General features: G+C 42.3%; 1 pseudogene; it reads left to right on the forward strand.

Moving 5' to 3' along the window:
• The first annotated feature begins 4,378 nt into the window (after window positions 1–4,378).
• LOC102394826 lies at window positions 4,379–4,756 on the forward strand (annotated as a pseudogene).
• Window positions 4,757–11,887: the final 7,131 nt, after the last annotated feature.

Consider the following 11,887-nt stretch of genomic DNA (forward strand, 5'->3'; position numbering starts at 1 on the left):
TTTAACCATTCTACTTATTCCAAAGCCCCACTGCTTGCCCTCCACCACATCCCACTTAACCCAAGAAAAAATTCAAACCCCACATACTTCCTAAGGTATTCCATTGAACAATCCCATCTCTGATTTTTCCAAACTCAGTGAGATTTGATGCTAACTCATTTCCTACTTTGTGTTATAACTTTTGTCCAGCTTATGCTCTCTCATTTCTGTATATATATGAAAACATGCAGAGAGCATCACCCATAAAAGAAGCTCAGGAATGTTCGCTAAGTTGTTGAAGAAGGTTTGAAGAGTTTGGCAAATCTCATTTCTTCTGGGATGATGTTTCCTCTCTTAAGATTACATAATGGATTCTTTAAGCTTGAAACTTGGAAATACACAGTTCAACAAGTTAGAACGTTTGTGAAAGGATTTATGTCTGTCTCACAACACTGGCACAGCTCTATTGCCCTTAGGTTACTTTTGAAGAACTTTGATTTATTTTGACTGCATCTGAGAAAGGGTTGAAATTAACTAACACAGGAGTGAATCACTCTCCTATCTTATAGGATATCTCTTATATACTCTCCTATCTCTTATATAGCAATAAGAGATGGACTTTAGATTATTAAAACCCATGTGGGCTGTATCTTGACATGGTATTAACTTAAAATCAAGTCACATGAGATAAAGCTGAAGGTGAGACTGAAAATATACATACAATATTCTGTTTCATACCTTTTAACCTTATTCCAAGAATTCATTTAGGATCTGGAAAACCACCGAGTTTTCCAAGTGGCCACATTAGCATCAGAAAGAAATTCACCCTTTTGAGTCTCATATTCTCAAGTTCACCTTCAAAACTCGTCTTTTTATTTAGAGACTTTTTCCTGCATGTGAAATTACGATTCAAGGCCACACTGTTAAAATAGGGGTCATTAGCCTTTCTTATCTTTTCAACCTACCGTCTTTCCATCCTGCTGCTTCTACTTTGAGCTTGGGATCATTGATCCTCTCTACTGTTTTCTGTTTCCACATTCAGTGAAACGCCACACCACATCTCTCCTGCCTGCTTGCAAAGCATTGAATTTTCCCGACCCTGGGGCTCTTTCGCAAAGCTAAAGAAAACACAAGTAAATCAAGTAGGAGTTCAATGACGAGAATGATAATACCTGCAAAGGTTTGTGAGAAGGATCCAATAAGGTATCACAGGCAAAGCAGCAGCCCCTAGAGGCTCATGATAAATACAAAATAAACACTGACTCTACAGTTCTCTTCGTCATGAGAAAATGGCCTCCCTTTCCAAGATTATTCATCTTTGGGGGCCAGACAAAAAGCTGGGGTGGCTGCAATAAGCGCTGAACCCACCCAACACCTCCTATCTGTGCTTCTGGGCAAGACTTGCATGGTTGATGAAAAAGCAAGTTTGGAAAAGAACATGTCTTGGCTCAGTGAGCTCCTGTTCCTTTGTACAGTGCTCACCTCATGCATAGCCAGCCACACAAAAATGCTTAGGTGTTTCTCATTGACAGATTCCTTCTCTCTCTCAGGGTTCTGAATTCTTAAACTTTTAAGATCAAACTCCAGCTACAGTCCTACACTCTGCCTCTTGGGAGGTAAACAGTGCTTTCATGTCAAAAAGGGAGAAAAAGTTTCACTGGGGAACTACCCCTCTGGCCTTGGCAACTAGTCTTCCTGGAAAAATACCAGATTATGACAGAAAAGCCCAACACTGAATTCCTAGCCAGCAAGACAGTTTTCTTCTTCTCTTTAAATTCTCCAGTTTCCTTCAAGTATACCACTGATCTTATCTTCCCTCTTCCCAAGCCCTAAAATCCTGCAGTGAATGGTAATAATAACAATCAGTTCAGTTCAGTTCAGTTCGGTCATTCAGTCGCATCCGACTCTTTGTGACCCCATGAACTGCAGCACATACACCAATTACACCATGGCCAACTCTTGGCATATGCTGTCCCTTTCAGTTCTCATATTAACTCTGTGATGTAGGTATGACCATTATTTCTGTTTTATAGGTGAACCGCTGAGGTTTGGGAAGTTAATTGCCCAAAGTCAAATTGCTGTTACGTGTTGAAGCCAGAAGTTAAATTCATTTCTGAATGCAAAGCCAGTGCTTTTCATCTCTGTGCCTGATAGGACCTTCTGCATCCTAACCTTCCTTCTCACCTGGCTGGTTTTGATGACATTTTTGGCTATATTCACTTAAGTAGCTTGCTTTTGTCTGTTAGTCTATGACTATGTATATATATATATCTGTTTTTAATTTTTTTTTTTTTTTGGCCACATGACTTGCAGGATCTTTGTTCCCTGACCAGGGATTGAACCAGGGCTCATGGCAGCGAAAGCACCAAGTTCCCTATGATTTTATTTAATGCAGTTTAAAGCTCTACTCAACTCTGGTTCAGATACAAAGAATTTTGCCCTTAATTTTCTCAAAACTTAACTGTCTTTACCCAAATGAAGTGGGCATCTATTTGGATAATAAATTCTGGTTTTTCTTCCTTCTCCACGCAAAATTAGTGAACACATTAGTAAAGCCCTGGACACAAGGCATTAGTCTTGTGGTTCTATTAACTGCTGGGCCCCTGAAAAGAACACCAAATTAATCTGTTGCTCAAGCAAAGCCGAGTTTGCTGCTCATTACAATGAAGGAGAGCCCTGTATTGGCATCATCTTAGGGTGTCTCAGAGTGGAACTTCAAGGATGGGTATTTATAAGGTGAAGGTGAGATTTCCAGCGTGGGAACTTGCTTGTGGCTGGACCAAGCGTGTGACACACAATTAAAGACTGGTGAATTCAGCAAGGTGTAGGTTTTGAAATGACTCTTGGTAAGTAAACAACTCTTTGATAAGCAATCTCGTTTTCCCAGTTGAGCTGTCTAGCCTTCAGATGAATGCATTTTCTGGATGTTTTTGAGACAAATATTTTACAAGCTCTATCTTCTTGGGCAAGAACTTCCCAGTGTAGAAAGCTATGTTAATGGAGTCCTATTTTGTATAGTTGTAAGATTTTCTCAGTTCTTTATGTCTCTTATCTGTAAATGGAGATGATTCTAGCACTTACCTCATAGAGTTATTATGAGGTTTAATGAGTTAATGGAGGTTAAGCACTTAGGAAAAGTACCTGGCATGCAGAAGGTGCAAATACGTATGTATTTATCATCATCTTTCCAACATAGTACACTTTAATTAGTCTTGCCCATGCCAGATTGAGGAGGACTTTCAATCTAAATGGATTTTTAAGGATTTTTTTTCTGATAAAATCAGATTTACAGCAACGATAGTTATCTGACAGCTCCACATTACTTTGCTTTTTAAGCCATTCTGAATCAACAAAATTCATTACATTTGCATATATTGCCCTGACTTTTACCTTTCCTGAATTCTAGATATGTGTTTGCTGTCAGAGATGAAATTCCAATTCCCAAAGTGGAACTTCTCATCTTTAAATGAGTTCTTCCAGCACCCAACTTGGCATTACTAGAGCCACTCCAATGTAGGAGTGAAGACAAATGCAGGTTCTGATTTCTATCCCATCCTCCCATAGGCTCTTGTCAAAGGTCTCAGTCATTAAGCAAATATTAGGTGAATACCTTGTATGTTCCAGGTTCTCTGATTGGTATAGGGAATAAAATGGTAAGCAAAACAGATGTGCAATTTCCCCTCACAAAGCATAGACTCCATGGTAGAGATGGACATCAATCTGGTGTAAAGTTACAATTGCCACAGATGACAGAGACACAGGCACGTCAAAAGGACTGAGACTGCTTGCATACATATCATTGTAACTTGGGACTCAGAACTAAGGCCACCTACATCAACAAGACTGCATGATTTATTCCAGTGATTCCTGCCCAGGGAGCTAAGACTATACACTGGTAAATATCTTTATTGTTTGCTTTAGGAACTTCCTTAAAAAATCAATTTATCTGAACTTCAGCTGCTCAAACAGTCAATGTCTCAGGATAACAGAACTCTTCACTGTATAACTCCTTGCTTCAAGACCCCCAGCTCATTCTCAATTCACTACTTCTAAATGATTAAATAAAGAACTTTGCCTGATCTCAACTGGATCCCCTTAAAACCACTTGAGTCAAGACCTCAAAACTCTATCATATCAGCTCCTGACTTCCCCTTTCTGGGACATTTCTAAGTTTTACTTGAGTGACAGGTTATGCTGGTGGTCTTTTGGAGAGTCTATACTCAATAAATCATGACAAGCTGATAGAGGCTATGAAATCAAAACACGGGGAAAAGAGTGGGTAGCAAGAGACCTGGTCTAGAATAAGAGTGGGGAAGGAGAGCTCAGAAACCTCTAGAGTAAATGATGTTGGAACTGAAAATTCAACACCGAGGAGGAATTAACTAGATAAAGAGTGAAGGAGGACCTCTCTTGCCTCTGCACTTCCAAGATGACCAAGAAAAGAATAATGACCAAAAACAAGAATAATGGTCGGACCAACAAGGGCCTCGGCCACGTGCAGCCTATTCGCTGCACCAGCTGTGCCTGGTGCCTGCCCTAGGATAAGTTTACTAAGAAGTCTTTATTTAGAACATCGTAGTGCTCGCAGCCTTCAGGGACATTTTTGAAGTGAGTGTCTTTGATGCCCATGTGTTCCTAAGCTTCCATTACTGCATGCATTGTGCAATGCATCATAAGGTAGTCAGGAATCTCTCGGAAGCCCCGAAAGACTGAACACCTTTATCCTCGATTTAGACGTCCAGGTGCTACCCCATGTCCTCCTCCAAAGCCCAAGTAAGAATCCAAGTCCTTAAAGATTAAAGAAATACTGGGTTCTCTGAAATGACAATAAAATGGAAATTATACTTAAAAAAAAAAAAACAAAAAACAGAGTGAAGGAGGGAGAGTGTTCCAGGCAAAGGTGTTGAATTGGGAGAGGACTGTATTTTTCTAGAATGGAAAGAAGTCTACAGGGGCTGGAGCAGCAAGGATAGGAGGAAATGGAGGGTAGGAGGAAAGGTCCAAGGGATGGGCGGAACCAGCCAAGTCATAAGGACCCCACACTATGTATTGAAGATTGGAGCTCTTATTTCTGAAAGAAAAGGGCCACGATTGAAGACCTTACAGCAGAAGAGTGATAGGATCTGATGTGACATTTTAAAAAGCTCACTCTGGCTGCTGGGTGGATGGAGTGATTGTAGAGGAGCAAAAGTTAATGAGACATAGTTAAGAACTGCTGTAGAACTCCAAAAAAAAAAAAAAGCTAAGATGGAATTTGTCACCTGTATTGCAATCCAAGTCCATCCTACACTCCCAGTTTAGTTTTTCACCGTAGCCTGCTACCCTAGTCTAACTTAGACCATTCTCCTTTTTTGGCTGAACCACGCTGGCATGTGAGATCTTAGCTTCCTGACTAGGTATTGAACCTGTGCCCCCTGCATTGGAAGGCAGAGTCTTATGCACTGGACTGCCAGAGAAGTTCCTAATCTAGACCATTCTAAATCAACTCTAGGACCTAACTAGTTCTCTGATTTCGGTATCCTGTTCTATAAAATGGGAGAAATAATAACATATATACTTCTCGTTTAACTCAACAAATACTTTTGAGCAATCGTCATATGTCCAACATGTGCTAAGTCCCAGAAATTTACTCATGAGCAAAAGCAAGACAAGACAAACATATCCTGCCCTGCAAAGCCATCAGATCAAGTGAAACAAAGCATATCAAAGCTCTTTGAAAACTGTGAGACTTTAGGTATCATATATATTTTTATTCTCTGTTTATTTGCTATTTTGACACCTGAGGTTTGACAGAAAACAGCAAACTTCTGTAAAGCGATTATGCTTCAATAAAAAGTAAATGAATTTAAAAAAATTAAAAAGCCTTTCTGGAGATAGACTGTTCCTCCTGGAGCTAGCAAACTTAAGAGATAGCCAAGGGCTTCCCAGGTGACTCAAGTGGTAAAGAACCACTGCAGGCTGCAGTCCATGGGGTCACAAAGTTCGAACACAACTTAGTGACTGAGCAGCTCCAAGAACCTGTCTGGGAGCACACCTTTGATATACCAACAAACCAATTACAGCCATCCTCTATTAGGCCTCACACCCCAGCAGACAATATCCCTCTGCCTTAATCATCCTAGGCCAGGTGTCAGGTGACTAGGACTTCTCTGGTGGTTCAGATGGTAAAGAATCCGCCTGCAATGCAGGACATGAGGGTTAAACCCCTGGGTTGGGAAGATCTCCTGGAGAAGGAAATGGCAACCCACTCCAATATTCTTGCCTGGAGAATTCCCACAGACAGAGGAGCCTGCTGGGCTACAGTTTTTGGGGTTGCAAAGAGTTGGACACGACTGAGCGACTGATACTATACTTTAGAGCCCACAGAAACAAGACTGTTTACCCTAGGATGCCTTGACTTTCCCCTAGAAACTGCAAAAAATTTCTAGCCTCAGCCTTCCTCCTTTTTCCTGTCTTCTGCTTGAAGATAAAACCCACATTCTGGTGCTTTTCCTGTGACCCTGTATGGCACCAGTGACTCCAGTCTAGACCCATGAGTATAATAAACTTGGCTTTCTTGTGATCTCCTGTGGCTGCCCTTGACTGACCATCACATAAAAGCACGTAGAAGACTGCATTAACACTTTTAATTGCAAGTAACTAAAACACAAATCAAGCACCATGAATAAAAAGGAAATTTTTTAACTCACGTAGGGGACAGTCTAGGAGTATCCTAGTCTGATGCATATTTGTATCTATGACATCAAAGAATGACCTAAGGGATCCGTATCTTTCTCCATCACTTAGGCTGTTTTCACATCATGGACCAAATGGCCACCAGCAGTGAAAGCATTGTCTCGAGAGAAAGACTCCATCTCTCATGAGAGCCCTAAGAGGAAAGTTCAGGGCAGAAATCTGATTGCGTCTGGTTTAGATCATGTGCCTGCCCATGGTGTCGGTCTTGAGGTAGCATTCTATCAGGGCCTGGATCACATGCGCATTCCTGGTGGAAGTAATTGGGTGAGTCAGTTCTCCTGAGCAATGTTTCTAAGGGTTGGTGTGAGGGAAGATGGGTTCCCTAGTGGGAGGTTTCTGGGCAAAGAACAACCACAGCAACAAGTCCACAACAAAGATGTTGCAGACACACACTAGGATTAATAATTAGGATCTGAATATCTGATGTCTGATAGCCTTTATGAGCCTCAACATAAATAGTAGGCAGGAAGGAAGGAAAATAAGAGAAAGAGCAAAATGGAATAATAATAGCTAGAGGATGACATTATGAGAGCCAGGCTGATGACTTTCCAGATAAAAGAGAGCTGGAGATGTTTTTAGTCTGAGGAAGTTGGACTGAAAGACACTGGAGAGAAAGGGAAAAAATCAGTGGGAAAAGGTCAAGGAGGAGAAAAAAATAGAGAACATAATGAGAGAATTTCAGATTGGAGGAGGGATATCTCAGCTTTTGACACAGGAAAGAAAAAGGTTTTGATGGCTATGGATGTACCATACTTAAAAATCATCTATTTTTTAAAGAAAATTTACTGCTTGAACCATCTCTTATATAGGAGTCATCTTAACATTTTTTCCATAATTTACTTGAAGCACTTTTTAGTGTTATACGAAATAATGGTGCTTCTTATACTCAACACTCACTTAAATTTGATGAAATTTGGTGGGTAATTGTATCAGTAATTGATCATCCCCATGCTCTTCATCAGAGAAGGCAACGGCACCCCACTCCAGTACTCTTGCCTCTAAAATCCCATGGACAGAGGAGCCTGGTGGGCTGCAGTCCATGGGGTCGCTAAGAGTCGGACACGACTGAGCGACTTCACTTTCACTTTTCACTTTCATGCATTGGAGAAGGAAATGGCAACCCACTCCAGTGTCCTGGCTGGAGAATCCCAGGGACGGGGGAGCCTGGTGGGCTGCCGTCTATGGGGTCACACAGAGTTGGACACGACTGAAGCGACTTAGCAGCATGCTCTTCGTATTCTGAGCAGATGAAGTAAGAGATGCAGAGAGGTTGTTTGCCAGCAGGGATGGGGTTGAAATTTAGACAAGGTCAGTTCAGCCCTGGCTCTGAATTGACTGTCGGTTCCATCAGTTACTTCAGAGTCAGGGCTGAACTGATCTCATCTCTATTCAACCCTTCCGAGTGTCTCCGATGGGTATGGAGTTTGATTCTAAAGGCGATTTCACCTTCCTACTGTCTGGTTGGTGCCTCTCCTTTACCCTTGAATATAGAGTATCTTTTTTTTGGTGGGATTCAACATTCTCCTCTCTATGGTTGCTCAGCAGCGAGCTGAAATTTTGAAGTTCTCCCAGAAGATAAGCACACATCCTTCTACTCCATCATCTTACAGTGGCAAACGACCTCTCTATATCTCTTACTTCATCTGCTCAGAGTACGAATAGCATGGGGATGGTCAAACAATTACTGATACAATTACCTACCAAATTTCATCACATCTAAGTGATTACTGATTATCAGAAGCACCATTATTTCATATAACACTAAAAAATGCTTCAATTATGGACAAAAATGTTGACAATTCCTATTTAAAGATTCAAGAAGTAAATTGTCTTTAAAAAAATGACTCTTGGCTCCACCAGTTACTGTGCTTCCCTGGTGGCTCATATGGTAAAGAATCTGCCTGCAATGCAGGAGACTCAGGTTCAGTCCCTGGGTTGGAAAGATCCCCTGGAGAAGGAAATGGCTACCTATTCCTGTATTCTTGCCTGTAGAATTTCATGGACAGAGGAGCCTAGCAGGTTACAGTCCATGGGGTTGTAGAGTCAGACACAACTGAGTGACTAACCCTTTCACTTTCACTTTCCACCAGTTACTAGTGAGATCGTTGGTCAAGTTTTACATCCCTATGCTTCAATTTTCTCATCTATAAAATAGGAGTACCTAAATATGAAAGTTATGACCAACCTAGACAGCATATTAAAAAGCAGAGATATTACTTTGTCAACAAAGGTCCATCTAGTCAAGGCTATGCTTTTTCCAGTAGTCATGTATGGATGTGAGAGTTGGACTATAAAGAAAGCTGCTGCTGCTGCTAAGTCACTTCAGTCGTGTTAGACTCTGTGCGACCCCATAGACGGCAGCCCACCAGGCTCCCCAGTCCCTGGGATTCTCCAGGCAGGAACACTGGAGTGGGTTGCCATTTCCTTCTCCAATGCATGAAAGGGAAAAGTGAAAGTGAAGTCGCTCAGTCGTGTCCGACTCTTCTCAACCCCATGGACTTCAGCCTACCAGTCTCCTCCATCCATGGGATTTCCCAGGCAAGAATACTGGAGTGGGGTGCCATTGGAAGCTGAGCGCCAAAGAATTGATGCTTTTGAACTGTGGTGTTGGAGAAGACTCTTGAGAGTCCCCTTGAACTGCAAGGAGATCCAACCAGTCCATCCTAAAGGAGATCAGTCCTGGATGTTCACTGGAAGGACTGATGCTGAGGCTGAAACTCCAATACTTTGGCCACCTGATGTGAAGAGCTGACTCATTTGAAAAGACCCTGATGCTGGGAAAGACTGAGGGCAGGAGGAGAAGGGGACGACAGAGGATGAGGTGGTTTGGATGGCATCACCGACTCAATGGACGTAGGTTTGGGTGAACTCCGGGAGTTGGTGATGGACAGGGAGGCCTGGCATGCTGCGGTTCATGGAGTCACGAAAAGTTGGACACAACTGAGCAACTGAACTGAACTGAACCTGTATATTTGGAGACTAAATGAATTAAATGTGTGGGAAAAAATTTAACATGTTGCCTGCAGCATAGAGGCTTTGAGTAAAAGTTTGTTGCTGTGTTTTTAATTTTATCTTTGGTGTGGAAGATGTGTGCATGTTTGGAAGGGCTGTGTTTCATTGCTGTGTTTTAATTTTATTTTTGGTTTGGAGATGTGTGCATGTTGGGAAGGGCTGCCATGGCAAGTGGGAGTGAAATTACACACCTCAGATGGGACTTGCATCTTCCAACTGAAGCTGCATGACTCATCTCCGGACTTAATGAAACTCAACTTCTTTATGTTTAAGTGCAGAAGGCATTCCGTGAGAGGCAAAGTGCTAGGTAAGAAGTAGGTTTATTTATATCCTTTGTAAAGAGGTTGCAGGAAATGGGGCTTGAGAGAATGGTCATGTCCCAGGTCTCACAAAGTTCCTTGGCTTCCTGCAGTAAGGAATTCAAGAATGAGCCATAGTAAAGTGAAAACAGAGATGCACACTCCATAGGCAGAACACAGGTCCATTTCAAAAGGCAAGAGCAACCCCCTAGTGTGGGGGTGGTTAATTTTTACCAGCTGGGTTATTTCCTAGGCTAATGAGTGGGAGAATTGTTCCAGGTATTTGGAAGAAGGGGTGAGAATGTGCAGGAATTGGATCACCACCTACTTTTTGGCCTTTTAGTGTTGGCCTCGGAACTTCCATGGCATCTGTAGGTGTGTCATTTAGCATGCTGGTGTGTTACAGTGAGCATGTAACGAGACTCAGGGCCTACTGGAAATCAAATCTGCCATCGTGGGCCTAGTAGATTCTAAGCGGTTTATGTTGTATCCTCAGTAGCTCTGTCTGTCTTTTTATGGTTGTTCCCTGCCCACATCCTTCCTGTCTCAGGAGAGAGAACTAAGAACAAGAGGAGAGCCCATCTGAGAGTTGAAACAGTACATCTACAGCATCACTGTTTGCCCAGGGCTATGAGTACCTCCCACTGATCAGGTGTCGGGTGGCGAAGGCAGGCTGTACCACCTGATGTTTGGCTGAGTGAGGGCAGCAACATGCCACCCATGTCACCACTGCTGCTGGTCCTTTGCTTACCGTTCTCTTGCTGAGAGCACCTTTCCCAAAAGCCGTGCAGCTCCTGCCTCACTTCACTCAGACTCTTCCACCAATGTTATTTCTACAGTGATGCCTCCCTAGTCACCCTCCTGAGACTAACACTCTACCTCATCCTGATTGGTTGTTTTCCTTTTTATTTCTTTTATGCTGACCAGAAAGTGAAGAGGAACTAAAGATCCTCTTGATGAAAATGAAAGAGGAGAGTGAAAAACCTGCCTTAAAACTCAACATTCAAAAAACTAAGATCATGGCATCTGGTCCCATCACTTCACAGCAAATAGATGGGAAAACAATGGAAACAGTGACAGACTTTCTTTTCTTGGGCTCCAGAATCAATACAGATAGTGACTGCAGCCATGAAATTAAAAGACGCTTACTCCTTGGAAGGAAAGTTATGACCAACCTAGACAGCATATTAAAAAGGAAAGGTACTACTTTGCCAACAAAGGTCCATTAGGTCAAAGCTATGGTTTTTCCAGTGGTCATATATGGATGTGAGAGTTGGACTATAAAGAAAGCTGAGCACTGAAGAACTGATGCTTTTGAACTGTGGTGTTGGAGAAGACTCTTGAGAGTCCCTTGGACTGCAAGGAGATCCAACCAGTCAATCCTAAAGGAAATCAGTCTTGAGTATCATTGGAAGGACTGATGCTGAAGCTGAAGCTCCAATAATTTGGCCACCTGATGCGAAGAGTTGACTCATTTGAAAAGACCCTGATGCTGGCAAAGATAGAAGGTGGGAGGAAAGGGGGATGACAGAGGATGAGATGGTTGGATGGCATCATCAACTCAATGGACATGAGTTTGAGCAAGCTCCAGGGGTTGGTGATGGACAGGGAGGCCTGGTATGCTGCAGTCCATGGGGTCATAAAGAGTCAGACATGACTGAGCGATTGAACTGAATTGGACCACTTTTAAGGTCTTTACTGAATTTGTTACAATATTGCTTCTGTTTTATGTTTTGGTTTTTTGGCCACGAGGAATGTGGAATCTTATCTCCCCAGCTAGGACTCAAACCTGCACCCCCTGCATTGGAAGGCAAAATCTCAACTGCTGGACTGCCAGGAAAATTCCAGCTTTAGCATATGAT

Source organism: Bubalus bubalis, chromosome 4 (genome assembly GCF_019923935.1).
Source record: "Bubalus bubalis isolate 160015118507 breed Murrah chromosome 4, NDDB_SH_1, whole genome shotgun sequence".
In the NCBI taxonomy this organism is placed as follows: domain Eukaryota; kingdom Metazoa; phylum Chordata; class Mammalia; order Artiodactyla; family Bovidae; genus Bubalus; species Bubalus bubalis.